The sequence below is a fragment of the Sceloporus undulatus genome, chromosome 3 (assembly GCF_019175285.1).
Source record: "Sceloporus undulatus isolate JIND9_A2432 ecotype Alabama chromosome 3, SceUnd_v1.1, whole genome shotgun sequence".
NCBI classification, from domain to species: domain Eukaryota; kingdom Metazoa; phylum Chordata; class Lepidosauria; order Squamata; family Phrynosomatidae; genus Sceloporus; species Sceloporus undulatus.
The window spans coordinates 216091799-216119447 of NC_056524.1; the positions used below are offsets into that span (position 1 = coordinate 216091799).

A 27649-nucleotide genomic window follows, 5' to 3' on the forward strand; every position below is an offset into this window, starting at 1 on the left:
ACATGCAAATAAATATAGCAAACCTAATCTCTACACGCTCAGTTTGTGATACTCATGCACATTAAAGTGGCAAAGAATAAGATTTGGATTTATGTCCAGAGATGTATCAGAACCACACTCCCCATTTGCAACTGAACAGGTTATATTAAGCTCCCACAGTGGCTTGTAAAAGAGACATAAATTTACATTAGGAGGACCACACTCCCTATACCCTTACTTAAGAGTGCTGGTGTAATTTATCAGTATTGTGCTCTGTGGTTAATCCAGCCTAACAGTGAAATCCATTGAATTATCCCAAAAGGTTGAACACTGGACGAACGGGAGATCAGTGTTCAATTCCCCATGAGCCATGGAACCCTCTGGTGATCTTGGGTGAGTCACACATTCCCAACCGCAGAAAACCCTGTGATAAGTTAGCCTTGGGGTTGCCATAAGTCAGAAATGACTGAAGGGCCAACAACAACACACAACAACAACACAACAGTGCACCAACATGAGTTGGATCCAGCATGCACTCTCTAAGTGGAAGATTTGAGTGCGTTCATAATATTAAGAATTTTGTGTTGGTGTTTTTTACTAAATTGTTTTAACAAACATAAGCGCTATAGCAAATGTAGGAAAAGCAGATGTAGTGTTGTTCTTCAGACATGGTTGCATCATTATGCGGGGGCGGAATTATTCTCCTTGTGAACTACAAAATTGAGCATTTAACAGGATGAAGGTTTTTTTTGTACTCTTAGGGTGTTCCCCAGATAGAGCCCAGAAGGTCTGACACCAAGGGCACACGTTGGGGACCCGGTCCATCAAACGCAGGAAGAAGAGAGAGGCAGCACGGCGGAAAACAAAAGGGACAGGGGAACGACCGGGGAAGAAACAATGGGAGCAGAAAAAGGAAAAGCAATTAAAGGGCAGTCGGGGGGCGGGGCGGCAATGCCTAGAAGGGTAGCACAGTAGGGGGTCCCAAAGACCCAAGCGCAACGACAACCCTCGGCAGAAGAAGGAGGCGCGGAACCGCAAAGCGGGAAGCGGGAGAAAAAGAAAGGGAGAAAGAGGGGAGGGGGGATAGGCACGCCAAAAGAGAGTATAAATTTCACGCAAACATGCGGGTCAAGTGGTAGATTTACAAGCAGGCACAGGGGCCAAGGGCAGAGAGAGGGGAACGGTACGGTGAGAGAGAGGTCCAAGAAAGCCTGAGGTGGCGAAGTGTTTGATAATTTCATAATTTGTCTAGATTTTTTTATGACAGCCATGTATTACTGTATAATAACACGCCCTCTTTCAGGGCCATAAGAGGAAATGGCCGGCCCGGGAAATGCAGTCAGGGTATGAAAAAGCATAATCTGCAAACTTGGGGGGGCAAGTTCTGTCTTCTCTTCCTCTCTCTATTTAAATCTATAGCAAATGTCTCCTTTTTCCGCAATAACAGTTAAATGTTAAGATAATACAACCCTTCATAGAATATTCTTTTAGGAAATCGCCAAGAAGAAAAATTCAGTTTCTAGTCCTTTATCAACAGTGCACTCTGTTCCTCTGTCGTGGGACAGAACTCGATAATGCCCACTTAATGACCTGGTGCTTCAAATATTGTGGAGGACACAATTATAGCAGTTAAAGATTAAATACTGTTCATCTTATGTCTTTTCAGTGTAAGAGGAAAGGGTACCATCTTCATCTTCACCCAGGGAGCAAAAATATTGGGGTTCAGCTTGTCAGCTGATATCATCAACCTCTCATCTCATAGCAATCCCGGCATCGAAAAATCTTCTTCTGAGCTTGCTGGTGTCGGAACCATGAAAGGCACACCAGGCAGACAAACCGATGGAAAATGCATAGCTACCTCCACATGACAATATGAAGGACAGAAGTTTGTACTTCCACAGAATAATTTGGAAAATTGATCGTGAGCCAGCAGCACTTTGTCTTAACAATTGGCACTTGAAAGGGGAAAAAAAACATAGTGGCAACACAATTGTCAATGCTATGTTTTCTCAGTCATACTCCCAGATCTGAGAAGGGCATAAAGAGCCTCCCACTACGTACTGTCCATTAAGGCCCTAAGTGTTAAAGTGGACAATTACCAGAAAACACATTCTGAAAGAATAATCTGGCACTACTAATGAAGAAAGGCGGTTTAGCAAAAAAAAAGTGGAAAAAAAGAAAGAAAAGCTGTTAAAAAACCCAGTTGTGTGAGGGCAAAACATTGCCTTTTTTTCTTTAACATGTAAATACTTTCTTTTCCCAAGAATAATTGAGCTTTCTTTCCAGTGATTTATGAGAAATACTTGAGGACATTCTGCTAACATCTATCTTGGCTTGAAAAAACACCTTTGCTAGGTTTACGTAACAATGCATGGTTAAATCTTCTGAAAAGACTTTTTAAAAAGACTTTGGATGTGTTTTTAAAGGGTTTCGAATGTCCTCACAATCACCACCATCAGGTTATCACAGAATGAAACATGAGGTGAGTACATAGAAATCTTTTTGCAGGTAGCGTGACAGAGCTTAATGAAACCCAGCAGCCAAAGCCTGGAATTCTTCCTACTCCATCTTTCTATTTTAGGCTTGCTGTCAGCTACTGACATTTGGATTTGAATGCCCCTGTACCTGGCCAGCCAAGGTGGTTTCTCTCAAAAAAGACAAGATTTGATGGGTAGCTGAGAGTACAGTGGGAAGTCAATGATACCTCCCCTTACAAAGATAAATATGTTCAATATATTCTTATTCAAAATGTATGAGGACATTATTGAAAAGGTTTGGGCTTACCAAGGATACTTCTGGGCTGACTCCTGTTTTCTAGGATTAGGTGTGCTGGTCAGTGTTTCCTCATCCAGCCGGTCCAGATTTTGGCAAGGTTAAAGTGAGAGGGCCCTTTCAGTCCACATGGCTGATCAGGACAAAAAATGGAAGAAACAAACATCAGTTGTGCAACATGAATAAGATGGCTTAAAACTAGGTGCTTATAATATGCTAATAATCTAAGGCTTTAATATCACTATACATTTATCTAAAGAAATGGATCAATACCCACAAGAGTTTTAATGCTAAATTCAAAAATGTTAGTCTTAAGGTGGACTCCCCCTCCGTGTTTCCTTTTATGGAATTTCCCCTTGATCTGCTACACAATACCCCTCAGTCTGAAACCAGCTGAGTTGTAATTATGTTATTTCACATTACTTCTGAAAGATTGGTGTAAATGTGTCATAACCTTCAAAAGGGCATCTGATTTTGCTGTCTGAGGGACAAGGTCTACAGTTCAGTCCATCATTCCCACTGGCCCAAGGATTGACCAGACATACAGCTAATCCAATGTTTACTTCTGCCATTGAATAGGACACTATATGTGAAGGCAATAATTCATCCATGGACCCACAAGGGCCATGATGCCACCAGAATCCCTGTTGAAGACACATTGCCCAGGTGGAATCCGCACTCCACCATCTCCCAAAGGAGGAAGCAGAAGAAATAAGAGGGGAAACAGCAAGGATATCTGCACAAGGCAAAACCACCTCCCAGCAACATAACAAAAAAGGAAGAAAAGCCATCAAGGACCTCAGTTCAGATGCGAAATCATCATTCTCACCAGCAACAAAGGCAATGCCACAGTAATCATGGATACAGAACAAACAAAACAAAAATCAAGGAACGTCTGAATCGTACAATATACAAAAAGCTGAAACAAAACCCAACCAGCAAAATCATCAAAAAAAACGAACACCTTGATCAAAAGTCCTCAAGTCACCAACACCAACCCCAACCACAAAAGTGTTGTGCTGCAAATCTGAGGCTCGCCCACCAAGACTCTATGGACTTCCCAAGATCCACAAGAATTCCATTCCACTCCAACCCACAGTGAGTGCTATTGGTTCCCCCACATATGACTTGGCCAAATTTCTGGCCACACAGTTACAAACCCATACAGGGCAGACCCCCCCCCCCCCAATACATCAAGGACTCGGCTCACTTCATAGGAAAAATCAAGAACCTTGAACTAAAACCTGGAGACATTTTAATCAGCTTTGATGTGGTCTCCCTGTTCACCAAGTCCCCATAATGGACACCATGACACTCATCCAACAGATTTTTCCAGAAGACATCACAGCCCTGTTCGAACATTGCCTCACCACAAGCTATTTCCAGTGGGACAATGGATTCTATGAACAGAGAGATGGGGTAGCAATGGGAAGCCCTCTAAGCCCTGTGATAGCAAACTTTTACATGGAACACTTTGTAAAGCCCTGGAAACAGCACCAAAAAAACCCACAACATAGAGGACGCTGCCGTCGCCCTTTCCACCTGGGCAGGAGCGGCCCAGGGAACTTTCATCGCCGCCGCCGCGGCGTTTCTCCAGGGGGGCGGGGCCGGTGGGAGCGGCCCCTACTAAAGCCGGCCCACCGGCTCCCCCCCGAAGAGGACGCTGCCGTCGCCCTTTCCACCTGGGCAGTAGCGGCCCAGGGAACTTTCTCCGCCGCCGCGTTTCTCCAGGGGGCGGGGCCGGTGGGAGCGGCCCCTACAAAAGCCGGCCCGCCGGCTCCCCCCGAAGAGGACGCCGCTATCGCCCTTTTCCATCTGGGCAGGAGTGGCCCAGGGGACTCTGCCCGCTGCCTATACCACCAGGGCGGAGATTTCAGTAAACTTAAGAGAAATACTGTGGGTGATCCCAAGGTCAGGAATACTAAAAGAGAAGGGAGTTCAAGATGGATGGGAGTTTCTCAAAACGGAGATAATGAAGGCACAAATTAAAACAGTTCCAGTGAGAAAGGAGGTGTCGCAAGAACTTTCAACTCAGCTAAATTTTAAACGGAACATGTATAAGAAATGGAAAAATGGGGAAATCACCAAAGAGGAATTCAAACAAATAGCTAGCATGTATTGAGATAAGGTCAGAAAAGCTAAAGCACAGAATGAACTCAGGCTTGCTAGAGAGGTTAAGAACAACAAAAAGGGCTTTTATGGATATGTCCACAGCAAAAGGAAGAAGAAGGAAATGGTAGGGCCACTGCGCGGAGAAGATGGCAAAATGCTAACAGAAGACAAAGAAAAGGCAGAATTAGTCAACACTTTCTTTGCCTCAGTCTTCTCAGAAAAGGCAAAGGGTGCTCAACCTGAGGATAATGGAGCAGAGGACAGAATAGGGGAATTTCAGCACAGAATAAGTAAAGAGATAGTACAGGAATACCTGTTTAACCTAAATGAATTTAAGTCTCCAGGACCAGATGAACTACATCCAAGGATATTAAAAGAACTGGCAAATGTAATATCAGAACCATTGGCAATAACCTTTGAAAACTCCTGGAGAACAGAAGTCCCAGCAGACTGGAGGAGGGCAAACGTTGTCCCTATCTTCAAAAAGGGGAAGAAAGAGGATCCAAACAATTATCGTCCAGTTAGTCTGACATCAATACCAGGAAAGATTCTAGAACAGATCATTAAAAAGAGAGTCTGTGAACATCTAGAAAGCAATGCCATAATCACACAAAGTCAACACAGGTTTCAGAGAAAGAAGTCATGCCAGACAAATTTTACCTCATTCTTTGAGTTACCACCTTGTTAGATGAAGGGAATGCTGTGGATATTATATATCTTGATTTCAGTAAGGCCTTTGACAAAGTTCCCCATGACATTCTTGCAAACAAGCTTGTAAAATGTGGGCTAGACAAGGCAACTGTTACGTGGATTTGTAATTGGTTGACCGGACAAACCCAAAGGGTGCTCAACAATGGCACCTTTTCACCCTGGAGAGAAGTGACCAGTGGTGTCCCACAGGGCTCTGTCCTGGGCCCAGTACTGTTCAACATCTTTATCAATGACTTGGAGGAAAAAATTGGTGGAATACTTATCAAATTTGCAGATGACACCAAATTAGGAGAAATAGCTAATACTCCAGAGGACAGGATCAAAATTCAAAATGACCTGAACAGACTAGAAAGCTGGGTCACAGCTAACAAAATGAACTTCAACAGGGAGAAATGTAAGGTATTGCACTTAGGGTGAAAAAATGAAATGCACAGATATAGGATGAGGGACACCTGGCTTAAGGAGACAACATGTGAAAGGGATCTAGGAGTCCAAGTAGACCACAAGTTGAACATGAGTCAACAGTGCGATGCGGCAGCTAACAAGGCCAATGCGATTTTAGGCTGCATCAATAGAAGTATAGTGTTTAGATCAAGGGAAGTAATAGTGCCAGTATATTCTGCTCTGGTCAGGCCCCACCTGGAATATTGTGTCCAGTTCTGGATGCCACAATTCAAAAAGGACATTGAGAAACTGGAGCCTGTCCAAAGGAGGGCGACTAAAATGGTGAAGGGTCTGGAAACCATTGCTTTGAGGAACGCCTTAGGGAGCTGGGTATGTTTAGCCTGGAGAAAAGAAGGTTAAGAGGTGATATGATAGCCCTGTTTAAATATTTGAAGGGATGTCATATTGAGGAGGGAGCAAGCTTGTTTTCTGCTGCTTCAGAGACTAGAACCTGGAGCAATGGATGCAAGCTGCAGGAAAAGAGATTCCACCTCAACATTAGGAGGAACTTCCTGACAGTAAGGGCTGTTCGACAGTGGAACACACTTCCTCGGAGTGTAGTGGAGTCTCCCTCCTTGGAGGTCTTCAAATGGAGGCTGGATGGCCATCTGTCGAGGATGCTTTGATCAGGATTTCCTGCATGGCAGGGGGTTGGCCCTTGTGGTCTCTTCCAGCTCTATGATTCTACTTTTTCCCCCTTCTTCTGTCATGCCCTTCCACCACATCTGCCAAGTTTCCTATCCTCTCTTTCCTCCTCCAAACAGTGGCTTGGATCAGACCCACCAAAAAGGGCCTCTCCCATCCAAACAGATGCAAACCAGACTCTCCTGCCCCCACAACATGCTCCTTACTTACTTACACACACACCATCACTCCTATAGGAGAAGGAGCAGGATGATGTGCCAGCACCAGTCATCAGCCTGAAAAGGGAAACCACATGGCTCCCTGCCCTCCAGCCACCCAAGAAGCACTGCCTCCATCACCTGTCCAAGGAAGAGGAGGATGGCACAGTCTCTCTGCAAAGAAATAGGAGATGACAAAGACAATGACAGCTGCAGCCCTTTCACCCTTGCCAGTGGTCAGCTATATAAGGCTGGCTGCTTAAGCTCTAATTGGCAGGGATAACTTAAAAAATCACCTGTGCTGCAATACGGCCAATTTTATTTATTACTTCTCCCAAAGAGCCTGGCTTTAAGGCCCCTCCGAAAGTAGTCAATTCTACAGAGAAGAGCCATTTTCTGGCAGTAGTTTGGGGCTGCTGTTGCCTCTGCCTCATATTTCTCTTCTTCAGATAGAGAATCTGAAACAGGATGTTCCTTGATCCAAGGACCCCACCAGGACAGGATGAGAGTGGTAAATTTGTGACCCTCGTTGCCTCACTACCTGAAGCAATCCCTTAAGGCTCGTAGTAGGGCTGTCCCTGTGTCCAAAAGTCTAATGCCTCCACGAGAACAGATATGAACATCTGCAGCAGCAAAGCACAAACATTAACAGCAATCTGGTAGTTGAACAGTATAGGCCAGAGATTGGACATGGGGAAGGTAATTTGATTTTAATCATTTTAATTCAAAATAGCTAAAACTATATGTGAGCTACTAGGTCTTTCCTATATAGCATAATTATGGGCATGATCAAGTGCTAGAGTTGAAATCTGAAATCCACAGAAGTACAAGGAGGCAATTGCCTCTTTCGCAAAACAGCCTCATGGTGCACCACCTCAAACTGTTCTGGAAGCAACCCTCTAACATTTCACAGATGAAAACTAGACACATGTGGCCAAGCAACATCAAAGCATGATCAAAGCAGTGCAGATAGGCAGCAAAAGTTATTAATATGGAAGAACACACAAAACTACTGTAAGGATTATACAAATCTCAAAAACAAACAAAAATCAGAACTGAACAGTGGAGGGTGGGAAACCAAACCAGGGTGGAATCTGTGTTCCTGTGAAAGAGATTGAAAGAGTACCTGATGCACAGTTCCTGGAGTGCTATAACAATCATCTCACTGAAGGCTTCTCATAACAGGCAGAGCTCTCCCCTTCTCCTGCTGTTTACAAGTTGTCTTTATTTCTTTTGCTTATCTCAAGAAACAATTTGCAATACAGCACAGCATATTCTGTTTCAAAGCTAGAAGGGGCTGCTGCAGTTTGCTTTTGCCTTAAACTACTGGAAGTGCAAGACTCTGGCCTCTCCACTCATCTCTGCTGAGTTGAATGCAAATTACTTTTTCACTTTGAACTCAGTTTGCAGCAAGTAAGCAGAGGACAAAGGAGGAAAGTGTGAGAAAATAAAATGTTTTGACAGCAGTTGAAAAAATAGGATGACAGAGAATTAACTGAAGGGTTGTTCACAAACTGGGAGAATTGGAGGATATGCTGCAGAAAATGGAAGCACTCCGATGATGGTTTTTGGAAGCACCATCGGCTGCAAGAAGAAGGCTGGGGAAAGAAAGACATATCAACTGTGTCAATGCAGGATAAGATTTAGACTGCTGTCTAAGATTTAGACTGTGTTTTTTTAAAGATACAGTAGCGTTTCCTTGCCATTTGAATAAATAAATACAAGAGTTTCTTTCAGACATCTCATTTTTCTACGTATGTAATGCAAAGGGTACCAAGTCATAGAGAAGAAGCCTGTTGATTCACTTTACCTCAGAATAATTATACCAGTCAAGTAGAAGAAAGCAGGAGAAAAGGGGATGTAGGGCATGGAAAACTTCTTTTGGACAAAACTTGCAAGAAAACCCCACAAGAGGCTCGCCTTAGGGTCACCATACAATGGGAATGACCTGAAGGCACACCACACACACACACATACACACACACACACAGAGAGAGAGAGAGAGAGAGAGAGAGAGAGAGAGAGAGAGACCATGAGGTAAGCAAGGCATGGAAGTAATATACTCATGTATAAGTCTAGAAATTTTAGTCAAAAAATTGACCCAAAAATCTGAGTTGACTTATCCATGGGTCAATGTAAGTACTGTACCTTAACTCTCATAAAAATAGAAAGCATCCCCTACTGAAATGCAAGAGTATAGTCTGTCTTGGAAGCACTAACCTTTCTCTGTTCTCTCATCCAGCCATCCTTTAGTGTGAACACAAACAGTTAATGCCATCTGCAATTTTGTAAGTTCTTTGGCATTGTTTTCCTTGGCTTCATCCTTTAGATTTTTTGTTACATGAACCCAAGTCTTACTCTCAACTTATCCATGGGCCGTATCAAAATCCATCATTTTGGCCCCCAAAACCTGTCCTCAACTTATAGTTGAGTATAAGCTGTTCAGAACCAGGAGGGAGAGTTTCAGCGGTGGGGGGGGGGGCAATTGTAATCAATGGGCACCTACTAACTGTGGAGCCCTGCTCCTACGGCTCCCAGAAAGGAATAGGGGCACAAAGCTGTCTGCCCCAGAAATAAATGTGTCCCTTTCAAATTCTTGAAACCCTTCAAAGAGGAGTGGGAGGGTGTGTCAATAACTGCTGAGCCCAATAACTATTGGCAGAAAAACTGCTGGGCTTATAAACCAATTCTGCCCATCCACTTCCGGGCGCAATACAAGGTGCTGGTTATAACCTATAAAGCCCTAAATGGCTTGGGTCCAGGATACCTTGAGGACCGCCTCTCCCCATACAATCTGCCCCGCACTCTCAGGACATCTGGGCAGCAGTTATTGAGGGTCCCAGGGGCCAGGCTAGCCTCCACATCTAGGAGAGCCTTTACCATCTCGGCCCCGACTCTCTGGAATTCTCTGCCCAGTGAGCTCCGCTCGGCCACCTCCCTGGCCCAGTTTAAAAAGGGGCTTAAAACCTTCCTGTTCAGGTCTGCATTCCCTGACACTTGCCCCAATTAGCTCTTCCCCCCCTAAGCCAACAGTGGCAAGTTGGTTTTGACTGTTTTTGATGTTGCTGCATTTTAACCTTAATGTATGTATATTGATGAATGTTTTATAATGTTTTAAGATGTTGTACACCGCCCTGATTGCATAGAAGGGCGGTATAGAAATAAAATTTTTATTTATTTATTATTTTATTCTGGAATATAGTAGAGTAGTTGACAAATTTGCAGAAACGTGGTTCATAGTCCTCAGTGAAGACGACAGGCACTGGATGTCTTCCAGAAGTGAAGGAATTGCAGGAATCTCGGGAACTCTCCAGCAATCGCTGCTGCTCCGGCTCCAGCTGAATAAACGACCAGAGAAGCCAGGCTCTCGAAAGTGCTATCTTTATTTACAGAGTGCTAACCACAAATCACCAATGCTACTATACAGATCAAATGAATACCAATTCCTTCTCAAACCCACAAGCAATTACTGGAAACCCTTGAGTTTATATACACTCCAGACCATGTGGTCTCCCAAACTCAGTCACTTCTTGTGTCACATTGTAAAGTGTCCTCCTGTCCATGCAGACACATGTTTCATCATCCAGGCTTTGCTGCACGTAGTCAAGCAGAGTGACCTTGTGCCTATGAGCATCAGCTGTGGCTAATTAGCCTTGTCCTTCTGGTGCTGGATGCTCATGGTCACACACACATCTAAGCATTTCTCAGTTTGCTGGCTTTAACCCCTAACAGGGTGAATGTTTGGATCTTTCTGCCACTTGCTACCCTATCTGATGCAGAGGGACAAAATGGGGCAGCAGGCAGAGGAGAAGATCTGTTTCTCCCCATTTTTTGAAAACTGAATTCACTGTCAGTGGACATTGGTCTTCAGTCTCCATAGGCCACTTGTTATACCATCCCTAGACTCCAAGGCAGATTTTTTTTTAAGAAAAACTCCTCTAGGTAAAGGGGTAGTAGAAGTAGGCAGCAGGGAACAGTAGCTCAAGCCAAAATCTGTTGTGGCTCATCTCTGGGTGTTGTGTGCTTTTCTGGGGTACACAATGTAGTAATATTGTTTGGATGTTCATGTAAGAAACAGCAGCAGATTGGGCACAGAAGTCTTAATAGTATCAAATCTTCAACATGGTGCTGTTTCTTATATGAACATCCAAACTGGATTACTATATTGTGTACCCCAGGAAAGCCTATTTTAGTCAAATTTGTAAAAAATGATTTTAGTCTATGCTAGTGTAATTGCACAACTTCTCACTGATGGATGTTTACATCAACACATCCTGAAATGGCCATATATTTATATCCTGATTCTGTCTTAAATATGGCTATAGGAATCTTGAGACCTTTTCAGCTGGGATAAACTGGAACCAGCCTTGAAAATTGATTGTCCCATAATGTTCTTGGTACATAAATGACAGTAAGGTGAAGGAAAAGTTGATTAAATTATTGATTAGCCACCACAAGTGAAGGAAGGGTCCCAAGGGAAAAATAAACCAAATTGATCATACCCACACCAAATGGACATAAGGGACAGTTTGCCCACCTTCCAGATGCAAAGCTATAAAGAGGACAAGTCTAGAACTGCTATTGGGATTAAACATTGCTGTAATAAGTCTTTTTTTTCCAGAATAGTAAGTTAAAATATACTGTCTGATGCATTTCCCCTACAAATTCTAATGGTCATCTCTAAATCTGCTTATCTAAATCCAATTAGTAGCCACAGAGGAAAGAAATCTATTTTGCAGTCCTGCAGTGCTAGCAAATAGATTCAAGACAAACTCCACTGATCATGCAATGCATAGCAATAAATATTTTCTTTCACAGGGTGATTTCTCCCTTTTAAGAGATTTTCTTTTTAAATCCAAAGTCCATATTGTGGTAATAGCTTTCTTAGGCCAACCAAAAAGGGCACAAAAATCAGTGCAAGCTTTCGAAACAATACTGTATTATGCAATATACATGTGCACTTATTTCATTGAGGGACACACAGGGAACAATCTAGCCAATGGAATCATTCAGAAGAACTAACAACCAGTTTTACTTTTTTGCCCAAGTGTGTAATCATAAATGTGTCCTGCCAATCTCATTTCACCTAGGGGTTAATGCTTCCCTAGCGGAATCCCAGGAGCTGATAATGTTGCCATCCCAACTCCATTCCTGACCTGTTTTTATTCCAGCTCCTCAGGAGCAGTATACAGAATGATGGGATGTTTAGGGCATCTGTGTCCCAGCTGTCCCCCACAACTCTGGGAAATCCAGTCCTTCCCACTCCTCTGACCCTCTCCTCTCTCTGTTATTCTTGTCTGCTCTGGTATCTTCCTCGTCCCCTTCTCCTGGATCCTCTTTTAAAATCCCACATTTTTAAACAATTTTAACACAGCCAAACCCATCTGAAGCAAATGAATGACACCACTGAACACATTCTTCCTCTACTGTTATGTATCAGCTGCCATTCTCTCAGACATAAGCTGAAGAAGCCATGGCCAGCAGAGACATACCAATGGCATTGCTAAGAAACCAGCTCCACATGATCCTTTGTCTTCTTGAACTAGGATTGCCATTTCCTCCTTTTACAGAGGACTGTCCTCTGTTTGAAGATCTCTTATGTTTCAGTAGTTCTCAAATATTGCTCTTCCAGGTATTTTGGTTTTCAAGGATTCTAGGATCTAATGCCCAAAACATGTGGTGGAGGCAAGATTGAGAACCACAACTCTGTTAGAAAGGGTGTCCAATCTTAGTCTGATTTAAAGGCATAGGGGCCTTGAACCTATTCATCAACACCACTGGATAGGACATTGAGTAAGGTATACATGCCATCATCTTCCCCACTATGGTATTAATTTAGAAACAATTACTATTTATATTATAGTAATTGTTTCTGAATTTGTGCCTATATCTAGAAATTAGCATATACAATTTTTCTGTAAATACATTCCTTCTTTTGTCCCCTTATTCTAATCCTTATTTTTATTTTTATTTTCTTGTGAAAACCTTTCATTCTATAAGAACTTTGCAAATGCTGACTTTGCTTGTTTTTCTCTTCTTATTTCATTCCTTTTTCCTTGTGTGTTGCATCTTTTAGAGCATATGGGCACCTATTGGCAGAGTCTATCTTGTCTTTTACTCATGTAACAGCTCACGTAAGATGTTCTGGGCCCTTTTTCATCAGAAAAGTGCATTACAAAGCCTTAAATACATTTCCAGGAAGAAAGTAGTATCACTACAGGTGAAATGGCTTTATTTGTTTATTTATTTTTGTTGTTGTTGTTGTTGTTGAGTCTCACAGTCTAGTTCAGATGCCACACTCTTTCAGTAGCCACTATATATATATATATATATATATATATATATATATACCTGGTCTGAGATATATATATATAGTTACTGCTTTCCCAATCCATTAGGGGAAAGAAAGTGAAAATTCAGATTTGTGTCATTTCATGGTATTAATAGAATATCCAGTCATCCTGAGCCAAACAGCTATTTTTTTTGCTGCTGATGAGATCCTTGCCTGCCAGACACAGCACTCACAAGCTACTGTATTCAAATGATTGGTGTGAAACTGTATTTCACAAGGGATGAAGCTATCCACTTGTCACATATCCAGTCTTTCACAAGAGACTCTTTCATCTCTAGAGGTTTCCTAGTATGCATTAAACTGTCACCAGAAATTCTGGTAGCAAATAATTTTGGCATGGAATGGCTGCAGGATGCTCCTCAATATGTCATTGTCAGAGCACCTTACAGTCACGGAAATACCAGGAGTCCCATCTGTCTTTATAATGAAGTAGATTATCTTCATGACACAAAAGCCAGTATCCACTCCACACACACACATACACACAGAGCGATCCTTTGCTATTTTGTTGATAAATTTTTTTGATGTCTGCATAGACTTGGCTGATGAGAGAAATACTCTCATAGGAAAAGATGATAATGTGATTAAGAGTAACAGTCAAGAAAAGTGTGATTATTCCTAATCTCAGTCATATCCACTTCTTATATGACTTTAGGCAAGGTCACTTCATGCCTTGATCCTTTCTTGCAGGCATATGGATTAAGTCTGTGCATCGCATTAGGACATTGTAATAGAACAGTTCCTAACTATTGCACAGTCTTTGGGGATCTTCAGCCTCTCTTCCCTTGGACTAAGAAAAATATTGCTGCAGGCTTATACAGTGGGTCCTTCCCTTATGTGGGGGATCCATTCCAGACCCCTCCCACTGATGCCTAAAGGGAATTTCATGTATGCTCAAGCCCCATTAAAAAGAACGGTGCTCGTTGTGGTGTGGCGCGGCATGTGCACCAATACCTGATCCAGGGTGCACCAAGCCTTTTTCTGGCATGGTTTTCAATGTATGCTAAAAGCCACGTAAGTCACGCCCGTGTGTGACACAGGCACATTGTATTAAGAAAGCCAGCTAGAAAAATGAAGGTATGTAAAATCATCCTGAACATACTTACTTTCCCTATATCTGAATCAAGGTTTAATGGACATCACTGTTGTTGACTGGTAGCCCCAGTGTTAGCCCATGGTGAAATTATTCCAAGTTCTAAACCAAACTTTGAAAAAGATATCCAATGTTCTGAATCTGGTTTGGATTTATAGGCACACGAGAATGGAGAAGAGTGAAGCATTGTCTTCACAATTTTATATCACTTGATATACAAGTGAACTGTGGGAAGAGAAAACAAAAAACATTGTGTAGGCCTGGTAGAACACTCTATAAACAATCTAACCAAGCAGAGGCATGCTCACTTGGGGTACAATCTGGTGCAAACATGGAAGAGAGCCTTCTCAGTAACTGCTCCAAGGCTCTGGAGCTCCCCATCCTTAATAATTTTCTGGAGGTAAGGTTGTTGGGTTTGGGGGGGGGGGTGGCCACTGTTGTAAGACTGGTTGCTTAAGGGGAAAGGGTCATGTAATGTACTAGATTTTATGTTTTCTATTTTCCATTAAATGCTTTGTGTTTTTAACAGGTTTTAATTTTTGATAGTGTAATTACATTTGTAATGTTTGTTTGTTGTGAGTTTTTAGCTATGTTTGTTTTAACTGTAGAAAGCCTCTTTGAGTACTGAGGGTGTGGAAAACTACTACCTGCGTCCCTAGATAATCTCATCCATACAATATGAAGGCTGGAACCCATGGAGTAGTCTGCCTTGGAGTGTGGTGGACTCTCCTTTGGAGGTCTTTAAGCAGAGGTTGAATGTTTGTCTCTCAAAAAATTTAGCTATTCCTATGTAGCAGGAGGTTGAACTAGATGGCCCTAACAGTTCTTTGATTCTTTGTGAAACATAGGCGGGTTACAGACCACCTGTTTGGGGCGGGCTGCACCCGCCCCTTTCCCCGGTGTATCGGGGCCTCAGCTGCCAGACCGGCAGCCTCCGAGGCCCCGATCCGCCGCTTTCCAGGCTGCGGGGAAGCAGCAAAAGGCCCCTTCCCCGCAGCCTGAAAAGGGGTGTCCTTGGGGCTTCAAGCCCCAAGGACACCCCATGGTGGCGGGGAGGAGGAGAAAGGGGCCGCTTGGCCCCTTTCTCCCTTGCTTCGCTGGGCACAGCCGTCTGAAGGCTGCGCCCAGCGACGCAAAGTGGCGCCGCAAACCAGGAAGGAGCTCTGAAACGGAGCTCCTTCCTGGTCCGCGCAAAGGGCGCACTAAGCGCCCTGGTGCGGACCGACGACGTCATGTCCGCGCCGCCCCGTATAGAGGTGGCGCGGTCATGATGTCGTCATGGCGGCCCCCATGTGGAAGGGGAGCCGCCATTTTGTATGGACTCAGTCCGTACTAGGGTTAGGGGGGTGCGGAAGCACCGCACCTTCCTAACCCTAGTACAGACTGACTCCGTACTTTCATGGCGGTCTATAACCCGCCATAATCCCCCTTCTCTTGGTAGATTGCCTAGAGGTGCAGCCTACAGATCACTCATACTACACACTTGATTTTAGCCAATCACAGAGCAGAACACCTCCTTTACAGCCACTTTAATAGAAGAGATATGCAACATGATGACCAGCTGTGACCCACTACCCTTTTCTGATAAGTACTTTTCCAAAGGAAAGAGAAGGAACACAATTCTGAAGAAAAGGGCTGTTTATTTATTATAGGACAGTGCTGCTCCTTCAGAGAAAACTCCATGTCTTCTAAAATGTATGTGTGCGCGCACACACACACAAAGTTTTAATGCCTCAAAAACTTGAGTACAGATCCTCTTTTTATGGATTAATCATATTTAAGCAATTTGCGTCCATAGTAAGTAGGTCATACTATGGAAGAAGCTTCTTTATATTGTTGCCTAAAGGTAACATGTCTGGTTGTCTTGCTTTGTATTGTATTTTTGACTCAAGAAAGAATACTGGAAGCAGCAATGAACCAACAACAAGTACAGTATTATAAATTTTAAAACCCTTCAATAACGTTTAATTCCACAGAGATGTAATATATACGTAATGTTATTTTGTCTGCTACCTGTACTCTGAAAACTGAAATGGTAGATGAGCTAAGATAGGCTTGTAACAACCACTAAGCATCGGTGACCAGTTTCCTAAGGATGCTTGATTATGACAAAAATGTTACTAGATGATAAAGTGTAGATTGCTTTTATTTGTATGTGCATTTTTCTTTTTAAAAACTGCATGTCTCTATTCTCCCAGTAGATTCAAACTTAATGCACAGAAAATAAAAGCATTTATATGATAAAACATTTAAATACACGATAAAATTACAAAGACAATTGGGTGGACCATGAGCAATTTATATACATATATGGTTTTAACTTTATCGTTTTACCTTTTACCTTTATGGTTTAACCCCTGAAATATAATTAAAGGGGCAGACCTCTGAGTCTTCTAGGACTCTACACCAAGCTGGTCATAGGAGACGTTTTTGTTGAAGAATCTGATTTTTAAAAAAAAGTCCTGAAAAGCTCACATTTTTCTGTCATGTAAAGCCAGAGCTGAAACACTGCTCAGCTAAAACTATCTAGTAAAATCACTTTGGCTTAAATGAACACCAAAAATACTGCAATGAGGATTCCAGAAGCACATTCTATAATTCCATAATCCAGGTGCTCATGGTAAAATTTCCTAGTGATCATAAGAACCTAGAAAACAAACCCTACTGAACCAGACTAAAGATCTCTTTAAATCAAAAGTTCTGTTCACACAGAGACAATCAAGATTAGTACAGAAGCTTCACAAGCAGGAAATGAGCCCAAGAACAACTAATAATGTTCCATCACAACTGGACTCAGAAGAAGTATAGTCTCCCTGGTACTGGAGGTAATACATGTCTATCATAACTAGAAACCATGATACACCTTCCATGGATATATCTAAACCCACTTCAAAGCTGCCCAGCTACATAATGATAGCAAATTAAATAGTTTGACTATACAGTACAGTGGGTGAAGAAGGATTTCTTTTTATCTTGATCCTCCAGAAATTCACCTGAATTGAATTATTCTGGGTCCTAGCAAGAGAAAAAGGCAAAAACCACTACCACCACCACCAACAACAACAACAACACCTTCTCCCAAGCCACACAAAACTATGCAGAAATTTGCAAAGCCATGCATAATTTCACATACCACTATTATGCCCTTCTCCCTTTGTTTGGCTTTCCTCGAATTTAAAACACCTGAAATGTTATCAACCCATAGCGAGAATGTTCCAGATCACTGATCATTTTGCTTATATTTTTTCTTTACCTTTTCCAGGTCTGTGTTATCCTTCTCAGTGTGTGACCATGACTAAAAGAGTAAACAACAATCTATGGACTTTATCATACAAGCAAAATTGGAAGTTTATCCCAGGGTTGATGTGGAAGCAATGCAGAGGCAATCATGGGGTTTCAAGTTTTGGCACAAAAGAATATCACAAGACACCAAACACAATTGGAAGGTATTCCAAACACATTCCAGGGTTAGGTAAATTCAGGGAAACAGCAAATTTATAAATTCTATTCCCCTCCAAACATGCAGTGAATTTGATTTGGCCTGGTATGGAATGCACCATAAGATTGCCTTCATTATAGGCACACTTCAATTCCCATGGTCCTTTGTTCTCATTTCCCCCTCCGCTCCCTCTCTCTCACCCCTCCTTTCCTCCATCATCACCGCCTTCCTCCTGGGGCTTGCCAGTTCAGCAGGGCCAGGGCAAGAACCATATTCGGATTGAAAGTATATAGGTCCCCATGTGATAAAGTCCCAAGTGGGATAAGGTGTGGTTAAGTTATATAAAAACATTACAAAACTGGCATCTAGCGGATTCTCTTCCTAATTATCCCCAGCATGGAATTTTCCTTTTCTTCTTCCTTCTGTTTTCTTTTCACATCAGCCAGCCGCACATGGGGTTGACACCTTTAATGGGTTGTGCAGCACAACTCTAAGCTACCTTTCTTGGTGTCACATAGAGTCATCAGTGTAGACATAAAGGCACTGCTCCTCTTGTCTCACATGCAATGAAAGGCTGCCTTGCCCATAATTTCCCATTCCATTGCTCTGCATTCATATGAGGAAACTTAACATGTGAAGAAGAATCTCACAACGTGATAGACAAATTGCTAGCTTTTAATTCTAACAGCTTGTTGGATATTTTTAGTACCCTTAAAGTTCCGGTCTGGTGAAATATTCAAAGCTTGAGAAAGTTTCTTTGTATAAAATAATAATAATTGCACATACTTATTCCAACCACAACCCTGTTATTTAGTGTTATGGTTGCAGTTTTTTAACTAAACATATATATTCACCATTTTCAAAAGTTACTCAAATACTAACTTTAAGAAAAATAATATATGAATGGTACAAGCCTATGGCATGAAACATATATATTTCCAGTCCACTTCATTTGTGTCAACACCCATATGAAAGCACAAAAACTGCAGCATAAGACAGCATTTGACCCACTATTTAATGAGGCCACACACTCCATAAACATAAAAGTTACTTTTTAAAGTTACAATTATATCACAAAAAGAAGTGAAATTTTCTTGTTGGAGACAGGAACGGGTTAATGGAGCATCTAGAAAAAAATATTTAAAAGAACCAAGGAATTAAACAGAAGAATTAAACAAGTAACTAGGAGCTTATAACCACTTACATCCTACTTCTGGAAGTATTCTCATGTTTGGTGAGCAAATCTTCTAGCTACAATGAAAGTTCTCCTTGATTTAAGTTATCTCTTTAATTTCTCATCTGTGCTTCAAGCCATACATTTAAGCAAGGTTTTTAAAGTTAATGGGTCATTACCACTGGCAGGATGAATCGCTTCATGATTCACTCCTGCTGCCCCAGTTTGGAAAGCAATTTCAAAAGACCCCTAGTTCCCATTATGAAAGAGTTTTTTTTCCCTGTGATTGGGGTTTTTTTGAGGCGATTGTGGTTCCCACTGGCAGCACCGCTTTAAACTCCCCTGTCAATCATCTGGTGTAAGTCCAGCTTGGAAATTGGAGGGGAGGGTTGGAGGCTGAGAGAGTGTGAGGCTGAGAGAGTGTGACAAGGAGGATGGCAATGGAGCAAGGCAAGGTGGGGAGAGCGGAGAAGAGGAGGAGGATGAGACAGAGACAAGGCTGGGAAGGGAGCTTGGGGCTGCGGAAGGGACATTGCCAGGCCGGGAAGGGAGAAGAGGATGATGGAAATGGAGGGCACCAGGACCCAGGGAAGCTTGTGAGAAGGAGGACAGGGCATGTTTTCTTTTTCTTTTTCTTTTCTTTTTTTTCTTTTTGTAAATACAATTAAGCGCTTAAGGGACAGAGTGGTTTAGCACCTTTGCAAGTAGTTGCTAAACCATTCTGTCACTTCATCGCTTAGTTTTATTTATTCATTTTAAAAAGGAACCAAACATCACACCAATAACGACAAAATAGCATGGGGGGAGATGACATCTCCAAAACAATGGGGAGGAATGGTAAACACCCTTCTGCCATTAGTCCCTCCCCTCCAGAATGCTGCGATTCCAATCTTTCATTCCCACTTACTTGACAAGCTTTGGAATCGCATTTTTTCAAACGAACCTCTTTTTAGCTGGTGTCTGGAAAAACCTGTTCTTTTGCCTTTGCTTCGCTTCATCATGACAGATTCAATCACATTGTGACAAGAATCGGTTTCAAATGGGAACAAGGGTCATTTCATTTGCTCAGCAATCAGATTCTTTTTATAGTGGGAACAGGGCCAATGGCAAACAAGGAAAAAAGCTAACAGAGCATTTAGGCATTGAATTGTTACCATTAAAATGTTTTTCAAGAACTTGTAACAGAGATGGAAATTATGCAGCCCTCCAGATATTATTGGACTGCAACTCCCAATTGCCCTCAGCAGCATAGCCAATGCTGAGGATTGCTGGAAGATGCAAAGCAAAATATGGAGGAACTACATGTTTCCCACATCTGAAATACAGTGGTGCCTCGGGTTACGAAATTAATTCGTTCCGCGGCCGCTTTCGTAACCCGAAAAGCCTTCGTAAGCCGAATTGCCATAGGCGCTAATGGGGAAAAGCCGCGTTTCGTGCGAAAAAGCCGAAAAAAGCACCAAAAATTTTCTTCGTATCCCGAAAAAACATTTGTAACCCGGAACAATGATTTCCTATGGGATTTTTTCGTATCCCGAAAATTTCGTAACCTGGGTATTTCGTATCCCGAGGTACCACTGTAAAATACAGGTCAAATTCCATCTAGGTTAGTAATACCTAGACACATTGAAATGAATGGAACTTATGGTTACAACCATCTTAAGTACTATTGGGTCTAGTCATGAAAGTAGTAACTCTCACCCTATATGACTTATGAAGAGCTAGATTTAGAATGGTAATAAATATGTTGTGTGTTCATGTGAGTGCACACAAATACACACTAACTTTTACTTTTCCTCAAATATTGAACCATTGTTTTGTCAGGAAAAAATGGCAATAGGCTGGAAATATGTATATTTATTTTTAATTAGTGTTACAAAAATGCCAATATGATGAAAAGCAGCAGAGTCTGTTAAAGTAAAGCTGGCAGGTGTGAAGCTGAATCAGCTCTTTATTGTGAGAGCAGCAAGGCAGCAGGTGTGAGGCAGATCTGCATCTGAAAAGACATTGAATGATGACTCATAACACATTAGACAAACCAAAACAATTAAAGGTGATGATGTTGCAAAGGCCTCCCAAATCCCTCACTCATCAGGCTTTCCAGTTTAAGCTGTGGCTGTTTAGGGGACCACTAACAGCTTCCTAAAGATATGCTCACACCTTTCTTTCCTGCCTGTTTGAAGCACAAAACACAAACCTGGAAAGGAAGTTATACTGGAACACCTTCAGTACCTTGAAAATTAGGATATACCCAGCCATACATTTCACACCAACCCAGAAGGCATGTAATCCAAAGAGTGTTGTGTTTATGTCCTCCAATACACATCTGCCTTATCACATGAAAAAAGAAAGCCAAAACAGAGCGAGAGAGAATCAGCTTTCTCCTCGCTCTTCCACATGCATTCTCCCTCCCAAGGGAGACAGTTGTAAGAGGATGCCTTTTGCCAAACAGATTTTTCCCACATGAAAAAAGGCACACTTTTATGACCAGCTCCCTCAGGAAGAGAACAGAAGTGCTTCAGCGGCATGCAGAGAGGCAAGAGGAAAGCCTCTACTCTCTGGATCCATTTCTTCTTTCTTTTTTCATGCAATAAGGCTCTTGTGAGACAGTGATGACACAAAAAAGGAAGTGAGGAGATAAAAATGTATAAGTTTTTAAAAATTGGTCAAAAACTTGGGTTATCTTATCCACAGGACAATGTAAGGACTGTACTTTCACTCTTATCAGAACAGGAATCATCCCCTTCTCTGGACAGAGAGGCAAAATGTGAGAGCTTGGTCAGTCCCAGAAGCACATAAAAGAAGAACTAACCCCCTATACTCTCTCTGCCACAACACAGCTGCTGACCTTTTTGAATGCCTGGGTGGGAAGATGGTGGTGGTAGAAGCTCTTCATTGCTTCCCCTCAACAGGGTGCTGAGGTCATATAAAAATCCATAATTCTGGCCCCAAAGTCTGCCCACAGGGTGGGAGTTGGATATACAGTCAGTTATTTCAGTTGCAGAATGGCATGATATATGGTCATGTCCTCCTTATAAGTCTAAGTCATTTGCCCTATGGGAAAACACATTGAAAGTGGTATACAGATGGTACCTGACCCCTGTCCAGCTAGCACGAATGACAAGGAAGACATCTTCTTTGTGCTGGAGGGGTTGTGGGGCAGGAGGTACATACCTACACATGTGGTTGGAGTGCCCAATTGCCAACAATTCTGGATACAGATTGTTCAATTGATGTCAGACATCACTAAGCAAAAGTTTCAACCCACCCTGGAATTGCTTCTCTTGTCAATATTTCAATTTGACAATAAATTTCTCCATCATAAAGAAATTATATCCTTTTCAGTTGCTATAGCTAGATTAATCATTGCCAGAAACTGGAAAACAGGTCATCTGTCCATGGATCAATGGTGGACGAAGTTCTGGGAAGGATGGTTAATGGAGAAGTTTGCAGATGATGCCAGGAGAACCTCTGAGGCAAGGAATTGCAACCAGTTCAAGGAAAAGTGGTTACCTCTTATAGATCATGTTAACTCCAATTCTCATGCTCATGTTCTACCACAGCACCACAGGAGATTTTGGTTTGGAGTTTTGAATGAGACCTCAGCTCTATAAATCTGTATTTTAGCTCATGTTTTTAAACTAGAATGGTGATGTAATTGAATTTTACCTTTTGTAAACAATAAAATATTTTTTTAAAAAAACTGATAATCAAAATGGACATTAAAGGGAATGCATATTCCTTATGAATTTCCCAAGAGACACATGCCTTAGCAATGAGACTTTCAAATTAAGCTTGTGTTTATCTTCTAATGACCAATCACAACTAAAACACGATAAATGCAAATCAGACAGTTCAGGGAAATCATGTGCTATTGTAAATGGAAGTCTTATCACTTTAGGGAGCACCTCCTCCAAAAAAAAGTATGTTGAATTGTTCCATCTGGAAATTATGTTTAAAAAGCAACAACAACATGTTGTTGAATGGCAATTGCATTCTTCACCATTGTCTATGCTGCCTAGGACTGCTAGGAGTTACAGACCAACAACATTTGGAGGGATACACAATTCCCAACCCTGAACTAGGGCCAAACTAATTGTTAAGGGGAATGTGCATTCCCTACCATTAATCTATTGTCTCTCTTCAAATAGGATTTCCTCAGAGAAGTATGCCTTAGTAATCAGACCTGCAAATTAACTTTGTGGTAAATTTTTGTAAGTGGTAAATTACAAAACAGAGCACACTAAATGCAAGATAAATAAAAGTAGGCAGTATGGTAGATGTCTTTCACCACTTAGGGACAACAACAACAAAATGGTAAATTTACCATCTAGTTTGGCCCCTAGTGGAACTTACTTCTTTCTGAGTAGACATGTATACCATGGCAATGTCACTGTTTTTTCCAGTTACAGGTAATGCTTTAGCCAAGGCTACCCAGTGAACTCTTGGCTGATATGGACTTTGAACCCAGGCTTCTGCATCCTGTACTATGTACACCGGCTCTATGGTAAACAAATAAAAATGAAAGAAAGTGTTTTGTCTGACTTCTGGCAGTGATCTTAAAACCACATCCACCTTTTTAATTAAAAGCTTATCGGTTAATGGGTTTGACCTCAGAGTCTGTTGTTCATTAAGAGAGGTCAGCTCCATACCCAATCTGAAGCCAAGTCTAAGCTTGTGTATGGCATGCTGCCTGGATTCATAGCTGGGGATTTCATACCTTTAAGTCTACAATTCTGTCTCTTCTTTGTGGGTTGCCAACTGATGCAAAGATTTCTCTACAGTCTCCTTATTAATGTACTTTTACTTATTACAAAAACCAAGAATGAGGATATTTAAGGGCAGGTCAAAAACATTTTTAAAAATCACTTTAAAATCCTCACAAAACGGTTGTGTTTCATAACTCATTTGTAACTACCTAAAATGTTAATTAACATACTGCTAAATTGGTTGGGTTCTATAACTGTTGGCTTTTCTGTTTCAATGAAATGTTCATCAATTACTTTGTCCTTTGACTTCAACAGAGGATCTGCAGATATATGGTAACAAGGAAAATGATTGGGAGGTAAGCATCCCCCAAGAAGTTTGTTCCTTGATGCCCTTTGTGGCACTTCCCATGAATTAAGTGCCAGGCCATAAAAGTACCAGATCCTGCAAGTTAAGCAGGATCAGCCTTGATTAGTACTTGGATGGGAGACCACCAATGAATACCAGTGCTGTGGGACATATTTCAGAGGAAGGCAATGGCAAAACCACTTTTCAGTATTCCTTTCTTAAGAAAACCCTATGAAATTCTTGGAGTCACCATAAAGGCACATACACACACAGTATTTGCACACCTCAAGGTGATGCTGCACATCTCATGATGAAGCACATGAAGGATGCCACATTAGGAAGTTCTTTTATTGATGAGTCAGGTAATCTCTTGCTCTGGAATCTATCAGAAGGAAAAACATTAATAGGCCAATCATGTGCATGTTTACTTATGAGGTAAGACAACTATGTTGAGTACTGCAGCTCAAAATAATAATCCTGTTTATGAGTAAGCCCCTGTTGTATACAGCAGGTCCTTCAGGGAGTGCAAACTTATTCAGAAATGGTTTGCCACACTATCCAGATAAGATTAAGGTCTTTACCCTCATGTGAAGGGATAAACTTGTGTAAGCAACTGCATCTTATTTTATGCTAGGAGATTTAACCAGCATTATGTAGGCTGCGGTTGATGACTTTGCCTATAATTTGAGTGAAACAGACATTTGACCTCCAATATTTAAAATTTGCTTCATATCAAGTTCATAATAAATGCAAAATGAATCTGAAACAGAAATGTTCTGGGGGAAAACAAGGTTACCTAACCTGCATGAAAACATTTGTGTCAGTTTAAGTCTAAATATCAAATCTGCTCAGAATTTGTTCATTAAAGTGCTTTATCAAATTAGAAATATGTAGTGTTTGTTTCAAGAAATACCTAAAGTTGTTGAAGGATTGGATTTAAACCTTTATTGTAATCATCATTTTGTTCCCATTAGATAATGCCCCAGGTCTGTGGTCAGTATGGGAAATCTGTGGATAGCATAACAGATGAACACTTTATGGTGTACAGTGGACCCTTGGTATCTTCTGGAGTTTGGTTCCAGAACCCCCTATGGATAAAAAAAAATCTGTGGATGCTCAAATCCCATTAAATACAATGGCAGAGTAAAATAGTGCCCCTTATATAAAATGGCAAAATCAAGATTTGGTTTTTGGAATTTATCTAATTTTAAAATATTTGCAAGCCATGGATGCTTGAATCCATGGGGGAAATCTGTGGCTATGGAGAACTGACTGTTTATTGATTTATGAACTGTTATGATCACAACAAGATTGATGGCCAGTCAGGTTATGTGAACTCACTGGGGAGTGAAGAGGGAGTATTAAACCAACTGAAATCAGTGTTATTATATCTGTGCTAGACTGTAGCTGAGAGCCATTTTGACAAGTAGGAGATATAGTTTCAGCTGCAGGTTCCTTAGAAGTTGTGGTTCTATCCTTCCCATTCTTGTTCTGTTCAAAGGCTTGAATGGGGGTCAGAATGGATGGTTATGTAATAATTCTTCTGCCCTTTTGGCAGCATGGGTATAAAGCAAGTCAGCAGCATATAATGACATTAAGCTGGCACTAATGGATCTTGGCTGAGATTAAAGGTCAGTTTTGGAAAGGGACTGCAGTAGAGGATTCTGAGTAAAGAAGCTGTGCACATAGTAGTTATTGCACAGGAAGTAAACAAAGTGAAGTTTGCCTTATCTCACCAAGGCCAGTTAAACGGCTAATGCAGCAAGGGATTTATTTGTGTGCAATCAGGAATGGAATAACCTACAGTCTCAAAAATTGGAAAGGCATAGAGCAGATCAATAAAGATTCAAATAGTGGCAAAGCTGAAGGCCTGATATTTTTGTACAGCTATGCATCATAAAGTTAATCTTATCTGAACTTCACTAAGCTTAAAACTTTCCAAGCTGCAATTATTCTTTCACACTCTTAGTTTTCAAACTCTTATTAATCCATCATGTACATACCCTGTTTCTTCTTTTTCTCCTTTGCTTTTTAAGTAACAGCTGGGGTGCTTTGGAGACTCTAAACACAGGTAACGATTGCCTTTTTTTCCAATTCAGTTTGCAGTACTCAAGGCACTTTTACTTAGAGTTGGAAATAAATCTTTAACAATAAAATATTAGAATTACTGAGCCTGACAAGACAACATCAAATTGACAAAATACTGTGTTTTTTGTTTCACTGATTTACTGATGTTATTTTTGAATATAGTTACACATTTATACATTCAAATCAATAAAATTAAAAGAATAATTTTAAAAGCTTCAAAGTAACTAGTTAGCTGGAGCTACTTATTTGTTATTTTGCCAATAACAAAAGTATAATTAAATAATATTGCAGCAGTAATGTAACGAGTGAAAATTTCATTCCTTTTATGTTATAACTTTTTAGTTATAAAAATGCATTCATGATCCTAGCCATTTGACTTTCTTTCTGGAAACAATGTTGCTGGAAGAGGACAGTGTGTTTCTAAACAAGGTTGGTGATGAATCCACCCATAATTTGCACTCATGTTCTCCTGTGAATGTGGAGATGGAATTTGCTGCCCATGTTAAGGAAAGCATGAATAGTTTACATAGGAGTAGATAACCCATTCCATTTTCTGAGCAGACATGCATAAACTGGATGTATGTACTGCACTGTGTTTCATTGTTGTTGTTTCTCTTGAGTACAGAAGATGTGCAAAAACAATTCTGGGGGATTGTTTTATTGACATGCTTTCCCCCCTGTGCTGTTACTTTGTTTTGAGTAAAATGCACAGAACTGCAAACAATCTCGCCTAGAATTTTTTTCCTCATTCCTATGTAATTTACTCAATGATGAGCTCTTTGAGTTTGTCTGAAGCAGAAAGGGGTTGTATCGTTAAAGTAGCATGGCAAGTGTTGTTCAGGTTGTTTTCCTGCCCTACACCAAGACAGCAGTAGATATTCTTCTTGTTGTTGCTGCTGCTGCTTCTGTTATAATTATTATCCCACATTTTCCCCAGATCTGAAATTTGGGGTTGCTTCCATTAATTAAAACAAATCTAGATAAAAATGCATACAAAGACAGAAGTAAAAACATGCCAAAAGTTACGTAAAATGCAGTTAAGCTATTGATAGATCTTAAAACATTTCAAACAATTAAAAAGGCAAAAGATAAAAACAATCTTGCACAAACACACACACATGACTGTCTGGAAACTGTTTTTTTTCTCCCCCACCCAGCCACCCACACAAAGATACACACACAAAAAAAAAAAACCTCTATGTATATTTCTGTAAGGTATAATTTCTTTGAAAACTTCAGGATATGCAAACATCAGGCTAAAACTATGTAAAATTCTCATTACTGTGTTATTCCTTCCAACTGGGTTTCCAGCCAGAAAACAAAAAACAGCAAATATTCTGTCCATTGCTAAGAGGGAAATAAGGCTCTAGTAGGGTTAAGCAATCACAGGAGACTCAGGAGAGCATTCATCAAGCACAGTCATTCTAGAAGGTTATTCAAGAACAGGGGCTGGTATAGTCATGAAACCCACTGGGTGACCTTAGGCAAGTCACATGCTCCCAGTCTCAGGGGACAGGATCAAAATTCAAAATGGTCTTAATAGATTAGAAAGCTGGGCCAAAGTTAGCAAAATGAATTTCAACACAGAGAA

The 27649-nt window shown here is 41.2% G+C and overlaps 1 long non-coding RNA gene across 1 annotated transcript in view; it reads right to left on the reverse strand.

The window, feature by feature from the left end:
• LOC121925087 overlaps positions 1-19917 on the reverse strand; it is a 32199-nt gene extending 12282 nt beyond the window's left edge. The window contains exon 1 of the long non-coding RNA XR_006102797.1: positions 19826-19917. This is a non-coding gene — a long non-coding RNA (uncharacterized LOC121925087). The remainder of the gene's footprint in view (positions 1-19825) is intronic.
• Positions 19918-27649: the final 7732 nt, after the last annotated feature.